Genomic DNA, 15,678 nt, shown 5'->3' on the forward strand with positions numbered 1-15,678 from the left:
GAAAAATAGATTAATTAAAAGGGGGGGAATTGAGATGAAAGAGTACATTGTAAAAAACAACGCAGGTCAGAATCAAACAATTTAAGCATCATTGTGTTTCACCACCAGATAATCTAGCATAATATTAGTCACCATAGTGCCTCTTTCCTTGAATTTTTGAGTATAACTTCGTATGCCGTATCATCAAGCATATCAAGACAGTGTGAAGCCATTCAAGAGAATGAAAGAATTACAGGGTATTTAGAACCAGCTAATAGAAAACGAACAATGGTCTCTATATTATCTCTTTGCCTATAAAACATTTTGTTTATACTATCGCATATAGTAAAATATACTGAGATACAACATGTTAAAACCAGTGGAAACAGATGTACAACAGCTTGATGGGACTTCAAAACAAGAGGATATGAAATCAGCACTAGCTTTTGTGTTGTGTTGTTTTCTTCAAAATAGCTATTCATACTATCACAGATACTAAAATCAAACAACCTAGGTTAGAACCATTTGCAATTAATGAGTGAAAACATTATATGGCTTCAAACCAATATGATTGGGAATCATGATGACCACATACCTTTATGCATTCTTATCATTTCTTACACTAGGGAAACTATTCGGTATTTACACATGTGAGTTTGATTTATTTCACTTATGAGTATGGTCTCAAGCTGCATCCATTTATTTTTAAATGTCTCAATGTGATCATTCTTTAGAGCTGAGTAGTACTCCATTATATAAAAATATCACAACTTTTTTATCCATTCTTCAGTTGATGGACACTTAGGTTGTTTCCAAGATCTGGCTATTACAAATTGTGCTGCTATAAACATGGGTGCACATATATCAGTGTGGTATGATGCTTTCAGTTCTTCTGGGAATATGCCTAGAAGTGGTATAGCTGGGTCAAATGGGGCGTACAGTCCCAGCTTTCTGAGAAATCTCCAGACTGACCTTCACAATGGTTGCACTAGTCTACGCTCCCACTAACAGTGCAGGAGAGTTCCTTTCTCACCACAGCCTCTCCAGCATTTGTTGTTGGTGGTTTTCTTGATCTTAACCATTCTTTCAGGAGTGAGATGAAATCTCAGTATGGTTTTAATTTGCATTTCTCTAATGACTAATGATGATGAACATTTTTTCATATATTTATTTGCCATTTGTATTTCTTCATCTGAAAATTGTTTATTCATCTCAGATGCCCACTTTTAGATTGGGTCTTTGAATTTTGGGGGTCTGATTTTTTAAAATTCTTTATATGTTTTAGACAGAAGTTCTTTGTCTGAGGGGCAGTTAACTAAGATTTTTTTCCAGTTTGTGAGTTTTCTTTTAATTATACTGGAGATTTCTTTTGAAGTGCAGAAACCTTTAAATACCAGGTGATCCTATTCATGAATTCTCTACCTACTCCTATGTCTTCAAGGTTTTTACCCAATTTGTGTTCCAATAGATTTAGTGTTTCTGCTTTAATATTTAGATCTTTGACCCATTTAGATTTTATTTTAGTACATGGTGATAGGCATGGGTTAGTTTTCGGCATATGGAGAGCCAGTTTTTCCAACACCATTTATTAAAGAGACTGTCGTTCTTCCAGTGAACATGTTTGGCCCCTTTATCAAAGATAAGGTGATTGAGTGTGTTTGTAGTTGTGTTGGTATCTTCTAATCTATTCCACTGATCTTCAGCTCTGTTTTGGTTCCAGTACCATGTTGATTTTACTAGGGTTGATTTGTAGTATAACTTCAAGTCAGGGATTGTGATACCTCCTGCCTTGCCTTTGCTGCTTAGAACTGTCCTTGCTATTCTAGATCTCTTCTGGCTCCAGATGAATTTTAGGAGTGATTTCTCGAGTTCTGTGAGGTATGTTGATGGTATTTTTATCGAGGTTGCATTGAATCTGTATAAAAGTTTTGGGAGAATGGCCATTTTCACAATATTTATTCTTCCTTTCCATGAGCAAAGGATGTCTTTCTATTTTCTGAGATCATCTTCAATTTCATTTTTCAGTGTATTATAATTTTCCCTATATAGATGTTTCACTTCTTTCATGAGAGTAATTCCTAAATATGTCATTTTTTAGGGTGCTAGTGTGAAGGGTGTGGCTACTCTTATTTCTTGCTCTGTGACTTTGTTGTTAGTGTATAGGAATGCTATTGATTTTTGAGTATTGATTTTAAATCCAGCTACATTACTGAATTTATTTATTATATCTAGGAGTCTTCCAATGGAGTTTTGGGGATCTTCTAGCGTATCATGTCATCTGCCAATAATGATGGCTTAACTTCTTCTTTTCCTATCTTTATGCCTTTTATTTCTCTCTCTTGTCTAATTGTTCTGGCCAGTATTTCCAGTACTATATTAAATAGGAGTGATGATAAGGGACATCCTTGTCTTGTGCCTGATTTTAAAGTAAAGGCCTTCGATTTTTGGCCATTTAGTATGATATTGGCTCTTGGTTTGTCATGGATGGCCTTTATTATATTGAGATAAAGACCATCTGTTCTAATTTTTTGCAAGGTTCTTATCATAAATGAAAGTTGGATCTTACCAAAAGCTTTTCTACATTTATAGAAATGATAATGTGATTCTTACTTTTGGCTCTATTGATATGGTATATTACGTTTGTTGATTTACATATATGGAACCATCCCTGTATACCTCAGATGAATCCCACTTGGTCATAGTGTATGATCTTCTTGATGATTTGCTGCATACTATTTGTCAATATTTTATTGAGGATTTTTGCATTTGTGTTCATTAGGGATATTGTTCTGTAGTTCTCTTTTTCAGTTGGGTCCTTCTCAGGTTTTGGTACTTAGGTAATATTTTCTTCTAGGAACCATTTAGGAAGGATTGCTTCCCTTTCAATTTCATTGACGAGTTTGAGGAGTGTTGGCATTAGGTCTTCTTTGTATTTCTTGTTGAATTCTGCAGTGAATCCATCTGGGCCTGGCCTCTTCTTTGTAGGTAAAGATTTAATTATGTTTTTGCTTTCATTAATAGAAACTGAGTTATTCAGCAGTTTTACATCTTCATGATCAACTTTGGTACTTCGTATGCTTCTAGGAATCTGTATATTTCCTCTGTGTTATCAAACCTTTGAGAGTAGTGGTTTTCGAAATAGGTGTTGATGATCTTCTGTATTTCTGTAGGGTCTGTAGTGATTTCTCCTCTTTCATTCCTTATTGCATGAATTTGAGTTTTTTCTTCCATTTTTAAAATAAGGTTGACAAGGGGCTTATCAATTTTATTTATTCTCTCAAAGAACCAGCTCTTTGATTCATTGATTTTTTTGTGTTGTTTTTCTAGTCTTTATTGCATGGATTTCTGCTCTGATTTTTGTAATTTCTTCTCTTCTTTTGGCTTTGGGCTTGAATTGCTCTTCTTTTTCTAGATGTCTGAGGTGTAACATCGGGCTATTTATTTGTATTCATTCTGTTTTCCTGTTGTGTGAACTCAGTGCAATAAATTTTGCTCTGAGGACAGTTTTCTTTGCATCTCACAGATTCCAGTAAGTTGTATTTGTATTTTCATTTGTTTGTATGTGTGGTATAATTTCTTCCTTAATTTCCTCTGTGACCCACTGATTACTCAAGTGTGTGTTATTCAGTTTCCATGTGTTTGTGGGAATTTTGCAGTACCTTTTATCATTAATGTCTAGTTTCATAGCGCTATGGTCGATAGCATGCAAGGGGTAATTTCAACCCTTTTGCATTTATTTAAATATGTTTTGTGAGTTAATATATGGTCTATTTTAGAGAATAACCCATGCACTGCTGAGAAGAATGTGTATTGTGTTGTTGTTGGGTGGAATACTCTGTATATGTCTATTAAGTCCATTTGTTCATAGGTGTGATTCAGTTCTTTTGTTTCTTTGCTGGTTTTCTGTCTGGTTGATCTGTCCATTGGTGTCAATGGTGTGTTAAGATCTCCTGTTAGAATTATGTTACTGCTAATTTGGTTTTTGATTTCTGTTAGTACTTGTTTTATATAACTGTGCGCTGGTATTTGGTGCATATATGTTTAAGATAATTATCTCTTCCTCTTGGAGTTTTCCCCTAACCAGTATGTAGTGACCTTCTTTATCCCTTTTCATCATTATTGGCTTGAAGTTCACATTGTCTGCAAACAGAATAGCTACCCCCACTTTTTTTGGGTTCCTGTTGCATCAAGTATTGTTTTCCATCCTTTGGCTTTCAGTCTATGAGTATCCTTTTGGATTAGATGGGTTTCTTGTAGACAACATATGGTTGGATTTTGTTTCTTGATCCACTCTGCCAGTCTGTTTCTTTTAATTGGTGCATTGAGACCATTTACATTAATGGTTATAACTGTTTGATATTTTTTTGTTAACATGTTATGCTTCTGCTGTTGCATCTTTATCTTTCTGTTCTGTTTAATTGTCTGCTTTGTTTAGTGTTTTTATCCTAAATGTATCTAGGGTGTATTTCAGTATTCTTTGCAGGGTGGGCTTGGTGATCATGTAATTTTTCAGCTGTTCTTTGTCATGGAAGTATCTTATTTCTCCACCAATTTTGAAGGACAGTTCTTTACAGTACATCAGTCTATGTTGGAAATCATTTTCCTTTAGGATCTGAAATACTTCACTCCATGCTCTTCTTGACTTTATTGTTTGTGCTGAGAAGTCTGCTGTGATTCTGATAGGTTTTCCTTTATAGGTGATCTGTCTTTTCTCTCTGAAAGCTTTTAATATTCTATTCTTATTTTCAATTTCTGGGATGGCCATTATTATGTGTCTGGGTGTAGTTTTATTTTGGTTATGGCTACTTGGAGTTCTATATGCTTCATTGATCTTGATATCAGTTTCCAATCTCACATTTGGGAAATTTTCAGCTATTACTTCTCTAAATATCCTCTTGACATCCTTTATGTTGTCCCCTTCTTTTTCATTTATACTTATCAAACTTACGTTGCTCCTCTTTGCTTCATCTTGCAGGTGTTGAATTGTTATTTCCTGATTTCTTGTTATTTTTAAAAGATCTTTCCTTTCCTGTTCACTGGCTGCAATCTTGTCTTCGAGGTCTGAAATTCTATCTTCACATTCACTGAGGCGGTTTTTACAACTTTCAATGGAGGTTTTTGATTTCCTGTATATCTCTTTGTATCTGCTTTATATATTCTGTTTGTTTCTTATATTGTTCATCCAGCAATTCTTTTTGTTTAGTTCTTCCAATTTTTAAACTGTATCTTCATTAGATATGTTCATCATCTCCTTCATTTCTTTTATCATTTCTTCTTTTACCTGAGAGATTATTTCTAGTTTGAATTCCTTTAAGGCTTCCCAGAGTTGCTTCTTTATTTCCGTTACTATTATTTCAGGTATTTCTGGTAAGTGGCACATATTTTCTTCTATGTACATGGTTCCTAGGCTTTCTTGGAATGGGCTGGATGTTTGAGATTGCATTTTGGTCTTTTGTTTTGTCATTTTCCTATATTTTCAAGCTTCCCATGTTGTTCCAAGTGAAGGAGAGAGGTTCGCGAGGCTGGGATGCGTTCTATGGCATGGCCAGACTCAGTGTTCCTGGCAGGAAGCCTCAGTCTGACCCCCAGGCAAGGGAGAGAGTTCTGCCATGCTGGGACAGGATTCTCTGCCTCCCCTGGACTTACTGGTCCTGACAGGAAGCCTTGGCCTGCCTCCCAGGCAAGGGAGAGAGTTCCGCTGGACTGGTGCTGGGTTCTGTGCTTCCACTGGACTTCCTGGTCCTGACAGGAAGCCTCAGCCTGGCCCCCAGGCAAGGGAGAGAGTTCCGCTGGGCTGGGATAGGGTTCCCTGCCTCAGCTATACTTACTGGTCCCGACAAGGAAGCCTCATCCTGGGCCCCAGGCAAGGGAGAGAGTTCTGCCAGGCTGGGACAGGATTCCCTGCCTCTGCTCAACTTATTGGTCCTGACAGGAAGCCTCTGCCTGGCCTCCAGGCAAGGGATAGAGTTCTGCTGGACTGGGACGGGGTTCCACACCTCCCTTGGACTTCCTGGTCCTGATAGGAAGTTGGGCCTGGCCCCCAGGCCAGGGAGACAGTTCTGCTGGGCTGGGACAGGATTCCCTGCCTCTGCTGGACTTACTGGTCCTGTCAGGAAGCCTCAGCCTCACCCCCAGGCATGGGAGAGAGTTTCTCTGGTCTGGGACAGGATTCCCTGCCTCTGCTCGACTTACTGGTCCTGTCAGGAAGCCTGGGCCTGGCCCCCAGGCAAGGGAGAGAGTTCCACCTGGCTGGGATGGGGTTCCCTGCCTCTGCTTGACTTACTGGTCCCAACAGGAAGCCTCAGCCCAGCCCCTAGGCAAGGGAGAGAGTTTCACTAGGCTGGGATATGGTTCACTGCCTCCACTTGACTTATCTGTCCCGACAGGAAGCCTAAGTATATTATTTCTTCGTTGATTTTGTAGGACAGTTTTTCAGGGTACATCATTCTGGGTTGAAAGTTATTTTCATTTGGGATCTGAAATACTTGACCACACACTCCTCTTGACTTCATTGTTTATGTTGAGAAGTTTGCTGTGAGCCTGATAGACTTTCCATTATAGATGATCTGTCTCTTTTCTCTAACAGCTTTTAATATTCTGTTTGTATGGTGGATTTCTGGGGTGTTGATTATTATATGTTTGGATGTAGTTTTATTTTTGTTATGGCTTCACTTATCTGTATCTCAGTTTCCATTCTCATGTTTGGGAAATTTTCAGCTATTACTTCTTGAAACAGCCTCTTTGTGTTGTTACCTCATTTTTGTTTATACTAATCAATCTTATATTGTTTTTCTTTGCATTATCTTGCTGCTGTTGAATTATTTCCTGATTCCTCGTTATGTTTAAAAGATCTTTCCTTTCCTGTTCATTTGCCACAATCTTGTCTTTGAGATCCAAAAGTCTATTTTCACTTTCATTGAGTTTATTTTGCCAAATTTTGATGCAACTTATAAACAATATTTAAAGAGATAAAAAGCACAACAGAAAAAAGGTAAAATAATGCAGAATTTCAAAAGTAAACAGTAAGAAATAACTAGTTGATACTGTTACATACTGTCCTCTTAGAAATAGTTGTTCAAGTTATAGAATGCAAACATACAAACTGGACATTGAAACAGACTACAAGTAGTTCTGTTCAATGATCCAACAAAAATTTAATAATATGGTTATCAGTCCTACACATTTAAGCATATATGCAGTTATATCACTTAGAGCACTTGGTTTTCCTCTCTTTTTTGCAATAGCAATTACACATTTTGAGTTTTATCACTCCTAAAGTAATTATTACTTTTTACACTAGAGACACAATGTGATATTTATACATATGATATTTATTTCACTTATGTGGATAGCCTCAAGTTGCATCCATTTCAATATGAAGGCCTCAAGATCATCATTTTTATAGCTGAGTTAAATTCAAATTTATAAAAATACCACATGTCGGTGTCGCTCCCGGCCGGCAGGAAGGACACACGACAAAGTCTGGCAGTGGACAACCTTTTCTTTTATTTTCCTTCTCCGTACAGCCTGCCCTGGGATCGCTCCCAGCCGAAGCCTCCTCTGGTCCGCTCCCCGCGGCTCCTTGCGTGCTTCTCCCTACAGTCTGTCCCGAAGCCTCTACCGGTCCGCTCTCCGCGGCTCCTTGCGTGCTTCTTCTGCTTCTTCTGCTTCTTTTTTCGTGGCGGGAGAGGCACTCACTTTTATAGGGTTACAGTGGCCAATCAGTTCAAAGCGCGCGATGCGGGCTGATTGGCTAACATCAGTTGTTGCTAGGCAGACTATCTTACAGGGCGGGTTGTGAAGCAGGAGATCTTACAGGGCGGGTTGTTTACCAAGCAGGAGATAAGCGCCATCTTAGCACACTCGATGGGAGGGGTAATCTAGCTCAGGCTTTGCTCTTTCCTACAGGCCTCACGTCCGCCAAGTAAGGCGACCGGGCTCGGGGCTGCGGCTCCCAACAACCACATAATTTTCATCCACTCTTCAGTTGATGGGCATTTTAGTTGTTTCCAAGGTTAAGCTACTACAAAATGTGCTGCTATGAACATGGCTGCACATATATCACTGCAATACGACCTTTTCAAATTTTTTGGGTAAATACTCAGGAGAGGAATAGCTGGATTTAATGGAACTTCCAATCCTAGTCTTCTGAGAAATCTCCAGAGTGATTTCCCTAGTGGTTGCACCAGTCTACACTCCCACCAACGGTGGAGCAGTGTTCCTTTTCCCCCCACAGCTGTGCCAACATTTGTTATCAGTTGATTTCTTGATGGCAGCCATTCTTTCTGGAGTGAGATGAAATCTCAATGCTATTCTAATTTGCATTTCTCTAATGACCAGTGATGGTGAACATTCCTTCATATTTGCCATTGGTGTGTCTTCATCTGAGAAATGCGTGCTCATCTCTGATGCCCATTTTTGGAGAGGGTCTTTGAATTTGAGAGGCTTGATGTTTTTCAGTTCTTTATATGTTCTAGATATAAGTCCTCTTTGTTGGCTATAATTATTTCCCATTTTGTAGGCTTTCGTTGCACTCTATTGGTGATTTCTTTTGAAGTGCAGAAACGTTTCAATAATATGAGATTCAGTTGTTGATTCTTTTAAGTGTTTCCCTGGCAGTTTGTGTTTTGCTCATGAATTTTCTGCCTACCCCAGTCTCCAAGACTTCTTCCTACCTTGTCTTCCAGTAGATTTAGTGTTTCTGTTTTAATATTTAGATTTTTGATCCATTTAGACTTTAGGTTTGTGCATGGTGATAGCCATGGGTCTGGTTTTAGTCTTCAGCATGTGAAGAGCCAATTTTTCCAACACCATATACTAAAGAGGCTAAGTTTCTTCCAATGAACATGTTTAGCCCCTTTGTCAAATATAAAGTGGATGGGTGTCTTTGTAGTTGCATTTGCATCTAATTTGTTTCATTGATTCCCAGGTGTCTTTCTATGTCCATACTGTGCTGATTTTATCACTGTGGCTTTGTAGTATAGTTTCAAGTCAGGAATTGGGATGCCTCTGCCTTGCCTTTGTTGCCCAGAATTGCCTTTGCTATTCTAGGTTTCTTCTGTTTCCAAATGAATTTTAGGACTGTTTTCTCTATATCTGTGAGGTATGTTAATGGTATTTTGATGGGGATTGCATTAAATCTGTATAACAGTTTTGAGAGTGTGGCCATTTTCACAATATTGGTTCTTCCTAGCTAACAGCGAGGAATATCCTTCCATCTTCTAACATCCTCTTCCATCTCTTTTTTTAATGTAGCATAATTTTCAGCATATAGGTCTTTTACATTCTTAGTTAGGCTGATTCCTAAGTATTTCATGTTTTCAGATGCCATTGTGAAGGATGATATTTCCATAATTTCCCTCTTGGTGAGGTTTTTGTTTCTGTCCAGTAATGTTACTGATTTTTGAGTGTTGGCTTTGTATCCAGCTACACTGCTGAAATTGTTTATTACCTCTAGTAGTTTTTTAATGAAGTCTTTTGGGTCTTCTATATAGAGTATCATGTCATCTGCAAATAGTGATATTTAACTTCTTACTTTTCTATCTATCTTTATTCCTTTTATTTCTTTCTCTTGTCTGATTGCCCTGACTATATTTCCAGAACTATATTGAATAGAAGTTGTTATACTGGACATTCTTGTCTTGTTCCTGATTTTAGAGTGAAATCTTTCAATTTTTGTCCATTTAGTAAAATGCTGGCTGTTGGTTTGTATTAGATGGCCTTTATAATACTGGGGTAGAGACTGTGTATTCCAAGTTTCTGAAGGATTTTTATGACGAACATGTGTTGGACCTTATCAAAAGCTTTTTCTGCATTTATTGAGCTGACTATGTGGTTTTTGTTTTTGGCTCTGTTGATGCATGTATTACATTTATTGATTTGGATGTGTTAAACCATCCTTGCATTTCTGTAATGAATCCCACTTGGTCATGATGTGTAATCTTGATGATTTGCTGCATTCCATTTGCCAATATTTTATTGAGAATCTATTGAATCAATGTTCAATATTGAGACTGGGCTATAGTTCTCCTTTTTGGTTGAGTCTTTCTCTGGTTATGACATGAGAGCAATACTTACCTCCAGGAATGATTTAGGGAGGATTGCTTCCCCTTCAATTTCATTGAAGAGTTTAAGGAGTATTGGCATCAAATCTTTTCTAAATTTCTTGTAGAATTCAGCCATGAATCCATCAAGACCTGGGATTTTCTTTGTTGGTAAGTTTTTAATTACATTTTCAATTTCAGTAGTGATATTGGGTTATTCACAATTGCTTTGTCTTCTTGGTTGAGCTTTGGTAGTTCATATGTTTCCAGAAATCTCTTCACTTCCTCTATGTTTTCCATCCTATGTATGTCGAGGTTTTCAAAGTAGGTATTTATGATCTTTTGAATTTCCATGGGGTCTGTAGTAATTTCCTTTCTTTTCTGTCCTTATTGCATGAATTTGGGTTTTTTCTTTCTTTTTATTTATAAGGTTAGCTAGAGATATGTCAATTTTTTTATTCTCTCAAAAAAACAGCCTTTTAATTCATTAATTCTTTGTATTTTTTTAGTTTCAATTGCATTGATTTCTGCTCTAATTTTTACAATTTTCTCTCTTCAACAAGCTGTAGATTTAACTTGCTCTTCTTTTTCTAGAAGCTTGAGATGAAGCATTAGGTAGTTTATTCGTGCTCATTCTGTTTTCTTGATGTGACAATTTTTTGCTATATATTTCCCTCTTAAGACCACTTTCATTGCATCCCACAGGTTTCAGTATGTTTTTTCTACATTTTCATTGAGTTGTAGAAATTGCTTTATTTCTCCTTTAATTTCATCTGTAGCCCACTTGTTATTCAGAAGGTTGTTATTTAATTTTCATGTATTTATGCAGGTTTTTCAATTTCTTTTGCCATTAATTTCCAATTTCAGTGTTCTATGACCAGGTATTATACATGGAATAATTTCAGTACCTTTGTGTTTACTTAAGAATGTTTTATGTTATAACATATAGTCTATTTTGGAGAATGTCCCGTGTGTTGCTTAGAAGAATGTGTATGCTGATGTGGTTGGGTGGGACACTCTGTAAACATTTACTAAGTCCAATGGCTCACATGTATGATTGAGTTCTATTATTTCTTTGCTAACTTTTTGTCTAGTTGATATATTCATGACAATGTGGTGCTAAGGTCACCTATTATAATTGTGTTCTTGTGTATTTGGTTTTTAATGTCCATTAATATTTGTCTTATATAATTGGGTGCTCCTATATTTGGTGCATATTTATTTATCATTGCTAGTTCTTCCTCTTGAATTTTCCACTAACAGGTGTGTAGTGACCTTCTTTATCTCTTTTGATCTTTTTGGTTTGAAGTTCACATTGTCTTTGAACAGAATAGCTACCCCTGCTTTTTTCCTGGTTCCTGCTGCATGGAATATTGTTTTCCATCTTTGAGTTTTAGTCTATGAGTTTCCTTTTGAGTCAGGTATGTTTCCTGTATGCACCATATTGTTGGATCCTGTTTCTTGATCCATTCTTTTAATATATTTCTTTTAATTGGTGAATTGATGCCATTTACATTGTTGGAATGGCCAGTGCCATTTGTGTTGACTCCTACATCTTCATTGATGCATATTAATCTCATAATGTTTCTCTTTGCATCACCTGGAAGCTTTTGAATTGTCATTTCATGCTGTCTTGTTATTTTAAAAAGTTTTTTCCTTTCTTGGTGGCTAACTGTGATTTGGTACTCAAGGTCTGAAATTCTACCTTTAGATTCATTCAAGTGGTTTTGCTAGCTTTCAGTGGAATTTTTTATTTCCTGGTTATCTCTTTGAATTTGCTTCTTGCATTCTACTTCTTTTCAGTATTGTTCATTCAAAGTTTCCATCATGTTCCCATGCCCCTGTACTTCTTTTATTTCTGTCTTCTCTAGCTATGCAGCATAACTCTTTATTAAGTTTGTCATTTTTCTCTTTATGTGAGACTTTATTTCTAATCTGATTTCCTATATTGCTTCATGGATTTGTTTCTTTATTTCACTTGCTATCTTCTGAGAAATTTTAGGTGTAAGACTTCTAATTTCCTCTATTTCAATGTCTCCTCTACTTTTTCCTGGTGGACTGGACCTTTTAGATTGCATTTTGCTTTTTTGTTTTGTAATTTTTTACCTCTTGGTATCTTTTCAATTCCACTAGTCTCAACCATCCATTGTGTGTGTCTTAGTGTCTTACTGTATGATTGATGCTTGTCCAGTGGCTGGGTGCCACAATGAAGGGGAAGGGACTGTCACCTGAATTCTTCCTGCAGGGCCTGTTGGGTATTATTGATGTAAGTCAACAGTTACTTCCTTTTGTTACTATGACTTCAGGCTCTTCCAGTCTACAAGATCTACCTGGCTATAGTGTTCATCTCAGCTGGGACCCTACTTTGTCACTGGGTGTCTCATAGGCTCTTTTGATTTCCTCCATGTTGGGGGAGGCCTTGTCAGCACTCTCCTCAACTCACCTGATATTCTCTATGTGGAAGAATGGTTTACCCACATTCTTGCCAGACTCACCAAGGTCCTACAAAACTGGGGATAATTCACTGCTTTTCCTGTTTATCCACTGAAGTCATCTACTTGAGAGGCAAACTCATCACACTTTCACAAGCCCACTGAGGTCCTCTTTGTGGGTGAGGGGTTGCTTAGGTTCCCACCATCCAGCAAGGTTTTGTGGGTGATGAAAGGAGTCACTAATTATTGGTGGACTGCTGCAGTCTTTTGGATGGGAGGCATGATGACCAACAATCCCATTGTTCTCCAAAGTCTTGGGGTGAGGAGGAAGTGTGATGGAAGATCCTGCCAGCACCTAGGTCTTTGGGGTCAGGAGAGGGGCAAGCCCAATGATCCCTCTGATTTCTAGATCTATGGAAGAAGGAGGGGTGATGTCAATGATCCCACATGCCCCTAGGTCCATAGCGGGGGCAAGGCTAATGATCCTTATGACCCTGAGGCCCATGGAGTGAGGAGGAGGTATGAGGCTGATGATCCCATGGGCCTCTAGTTCCGTGGAGGGAGGAAGGGGGCAAAGCTGCGCCAATTTATGTCCTCATCAACAATGTTTCAGTATTCTAATTTCTTCATAAACTCAATATCACTTAATGTTGTTTAACTTTTTTATTATAACCATCCTACTGGGTGTGAAGTGATAACTCATTATGACTCTAATTTGCATTTTCTTTAAACATTAGTGATGAGTACCTTTTTCAGTATTTATTGTTTATTAGCATATGTTTATTAGCATAGTGTTTCATACTGTAGCCTCAAGTGCATATTTGAAAGCTCTATTTTGAGGTGGGGCCTTTAGGAGGCAATTAGATTTAGATGAAGTTACAAAAGTATGGCTCACATAATGGGATTAGTACCATTGTAAGAAAAGGTAAGTTCTCCATTCTCCCTGTTATGTGAAGATATATCAAGAAGGCACCTATCTATAAAACAGGAATCTAGCTTTCACCAGACACAGCACTTGCTAATACCTTGATCTTGGGATTTCCAGTTTCTAGGTTTATGAGAAACAAATTTTTGTTTTTTAAACTACCCAGTCTATGGTATTTTATCATGCTACATTATGGCAAACCAAGTATATATGTAATTTCTCTTTTGAGGAATAACTACTACATTCCATTGCCCATTTTTAATTGGTTAACTTTCTTTTTATTATTGAGTAGAAAGAGCTCTGTATATAGTTTGAGAAATACATTATTGGATATGTGATATGTAAATTATTTTCTTCCACTATGTGGGTAATCTTTTCATTTTCTTGATAATATCATTTGCAGCTGAAAAAATTTTTATTTTTATGTATCCCAATTTATTTCTATTTTCCTTGGCTGTTTATATTACATCGCCTAATTAATTGTCATAATTTATGATTGTTTTCTTTTAAAATTTTAAGTGTTTTCTTCATGTTAAATTCTATGATTTATTTTGAGATTTTTTTGTTGTTGTTGTTTAGAGTATATGGAAAAGGTACTTCATTTTTCCTTTGTGTCTCATTTTTCCCCCAGTTTTCTCAGTACCTTTTATGGCAAAACAGTTCCTTTCTCACTTTATTGTCTTAATAAGCTTTAATTGCATTTAGATTAATTTGTATCATCATCCTTAAGATTTTTCAATTCAACATGTAATATTAACTTCTAGGTTTCTCATGTATTTCTGTTATTTAAACTAGCAAATTTATTATTAAATTTTGTTTCTAAGCTTATTCATATAATATATATTAAAGTATTTATCATAGGAAATTTATATGTTATATGATATACCTTGATTCCTTTTCCCCCAATCTTCTCTGGTCCCTTCAACTCCTCTTCCTCTCTATGTTTCCCATTTGTCCTTCTTTTACCATTTTTCCCTTCCTCATTTCTCTATTCCCCTTCCATAATATCCATTTCTTTTGTACAATTTCTTCCTATTTCCCAATAATTATTACACACTTTCATCCTTAATTACATTTTTGGTTTCTCACACCACAGAAACATTGCAATATTTACACATATGTGTCTGATTTATTACAGTTAAGAGGGTGGTTACAAGGTGCATCCACTTACCTCTAAATGTCTCAAGTTTATCTTGCTTTATGGCTGAGCAGTACTCCATCATATAAAAAAAGATCTTCTCTATCCATATATTGATTGATGCACTTTTGGGTAGTTTCCAAGATTTAACTTTTACAAACTGTGCCATTATAAATATGGATGCTCATATATTGCTATAGTGTGATGCTTTTAATTCTTTCAAGAAGATAATCAGAAGGGGAATACCTGGGTCAAATTGGATCTCTAATCCTAGGTATTTTTTTTTTTTAATCGTTACACTGATTTCCGCAGTGGTCGAACCAGTATATACTCTCACCAACAGTGAAGAAGAGTGCCTTTTTTTTGCTACTGCCCTGCTAGCATTTGTTATTGTTTGATTTCTTGATGATAGTCATTGTTTCTGGAGTGTGCTGGATTCTAAGTTATTTTAATTTGCATCTCTTGAATGATCAGTGATACTAAATATTTTTCACATATTTATTTGCAATTTGTACTTCTTCTTATGAAAAGTGTGTATTCACCCCAGATGTCCATTTTTGGATTATTTAAATTTGTGGAGTCTGATGTTTTTCAATTTTTTACATTTCCTAGATTTGTCTGAGGGACAATTGGCTAAATTTTTTTCTCATTCTGTAGGTTGCCTTTTCATGCTATTGGTAATTTCATTTGCAGTGCAAAAGCTTTTTAATATGATGAGATTCCAGTTGTTGATTCTTTGAAGTATTTCCTAAGTGATCAGGATTTTGTTCATGAAATCTTTGCGTACAACTATGTCTTCAAGAGTCCTTTAGTTTAGTCTCTCTTCCAGGTGATTTAGTGTTTCTGCTTTACTATTTAGATCTTTCATCCATTTTGATTTTAGTTTACTGATAGACATAAGTCTAATTTTAGTCTTCAGCCTGTGGAAAGCCACTTTTTTCAGCACCATTTATTAAAGAGGCTACATTTCTTCCATTGGTTGTGTTTACCCCTCTGTCAAAGATCATATGGTTAAGTGTGTTTGAAGTTGTTTCTACATTTCCTAATCTATTGCACTGATCCTCAGGTCTGTTTTTGTGCTGCTTTATTTTTTACAGTAGCTCTGTAATATAATTTCAAGTCAGAAATTGTGATTATCCCTGCCTTGCCCTTGTTGCTTAA

The sequence above is a fragment of the Cavia porcellus genome, unplaced genomic scaffold (assembly GCF_034190915.1).
Source record: "Cavia porcellus strain 051 isolate PalLab524CR breed Dunkin Hartley unplaced genomic scaffold, mCavPor4.1 scaffold_3, whole genome shotgun sequence".
NCBI lineage: Eukaryota > Metazoa > Chordata > Mammalia > Rodentia > Caviidae > Cavia > Cavia porcellus.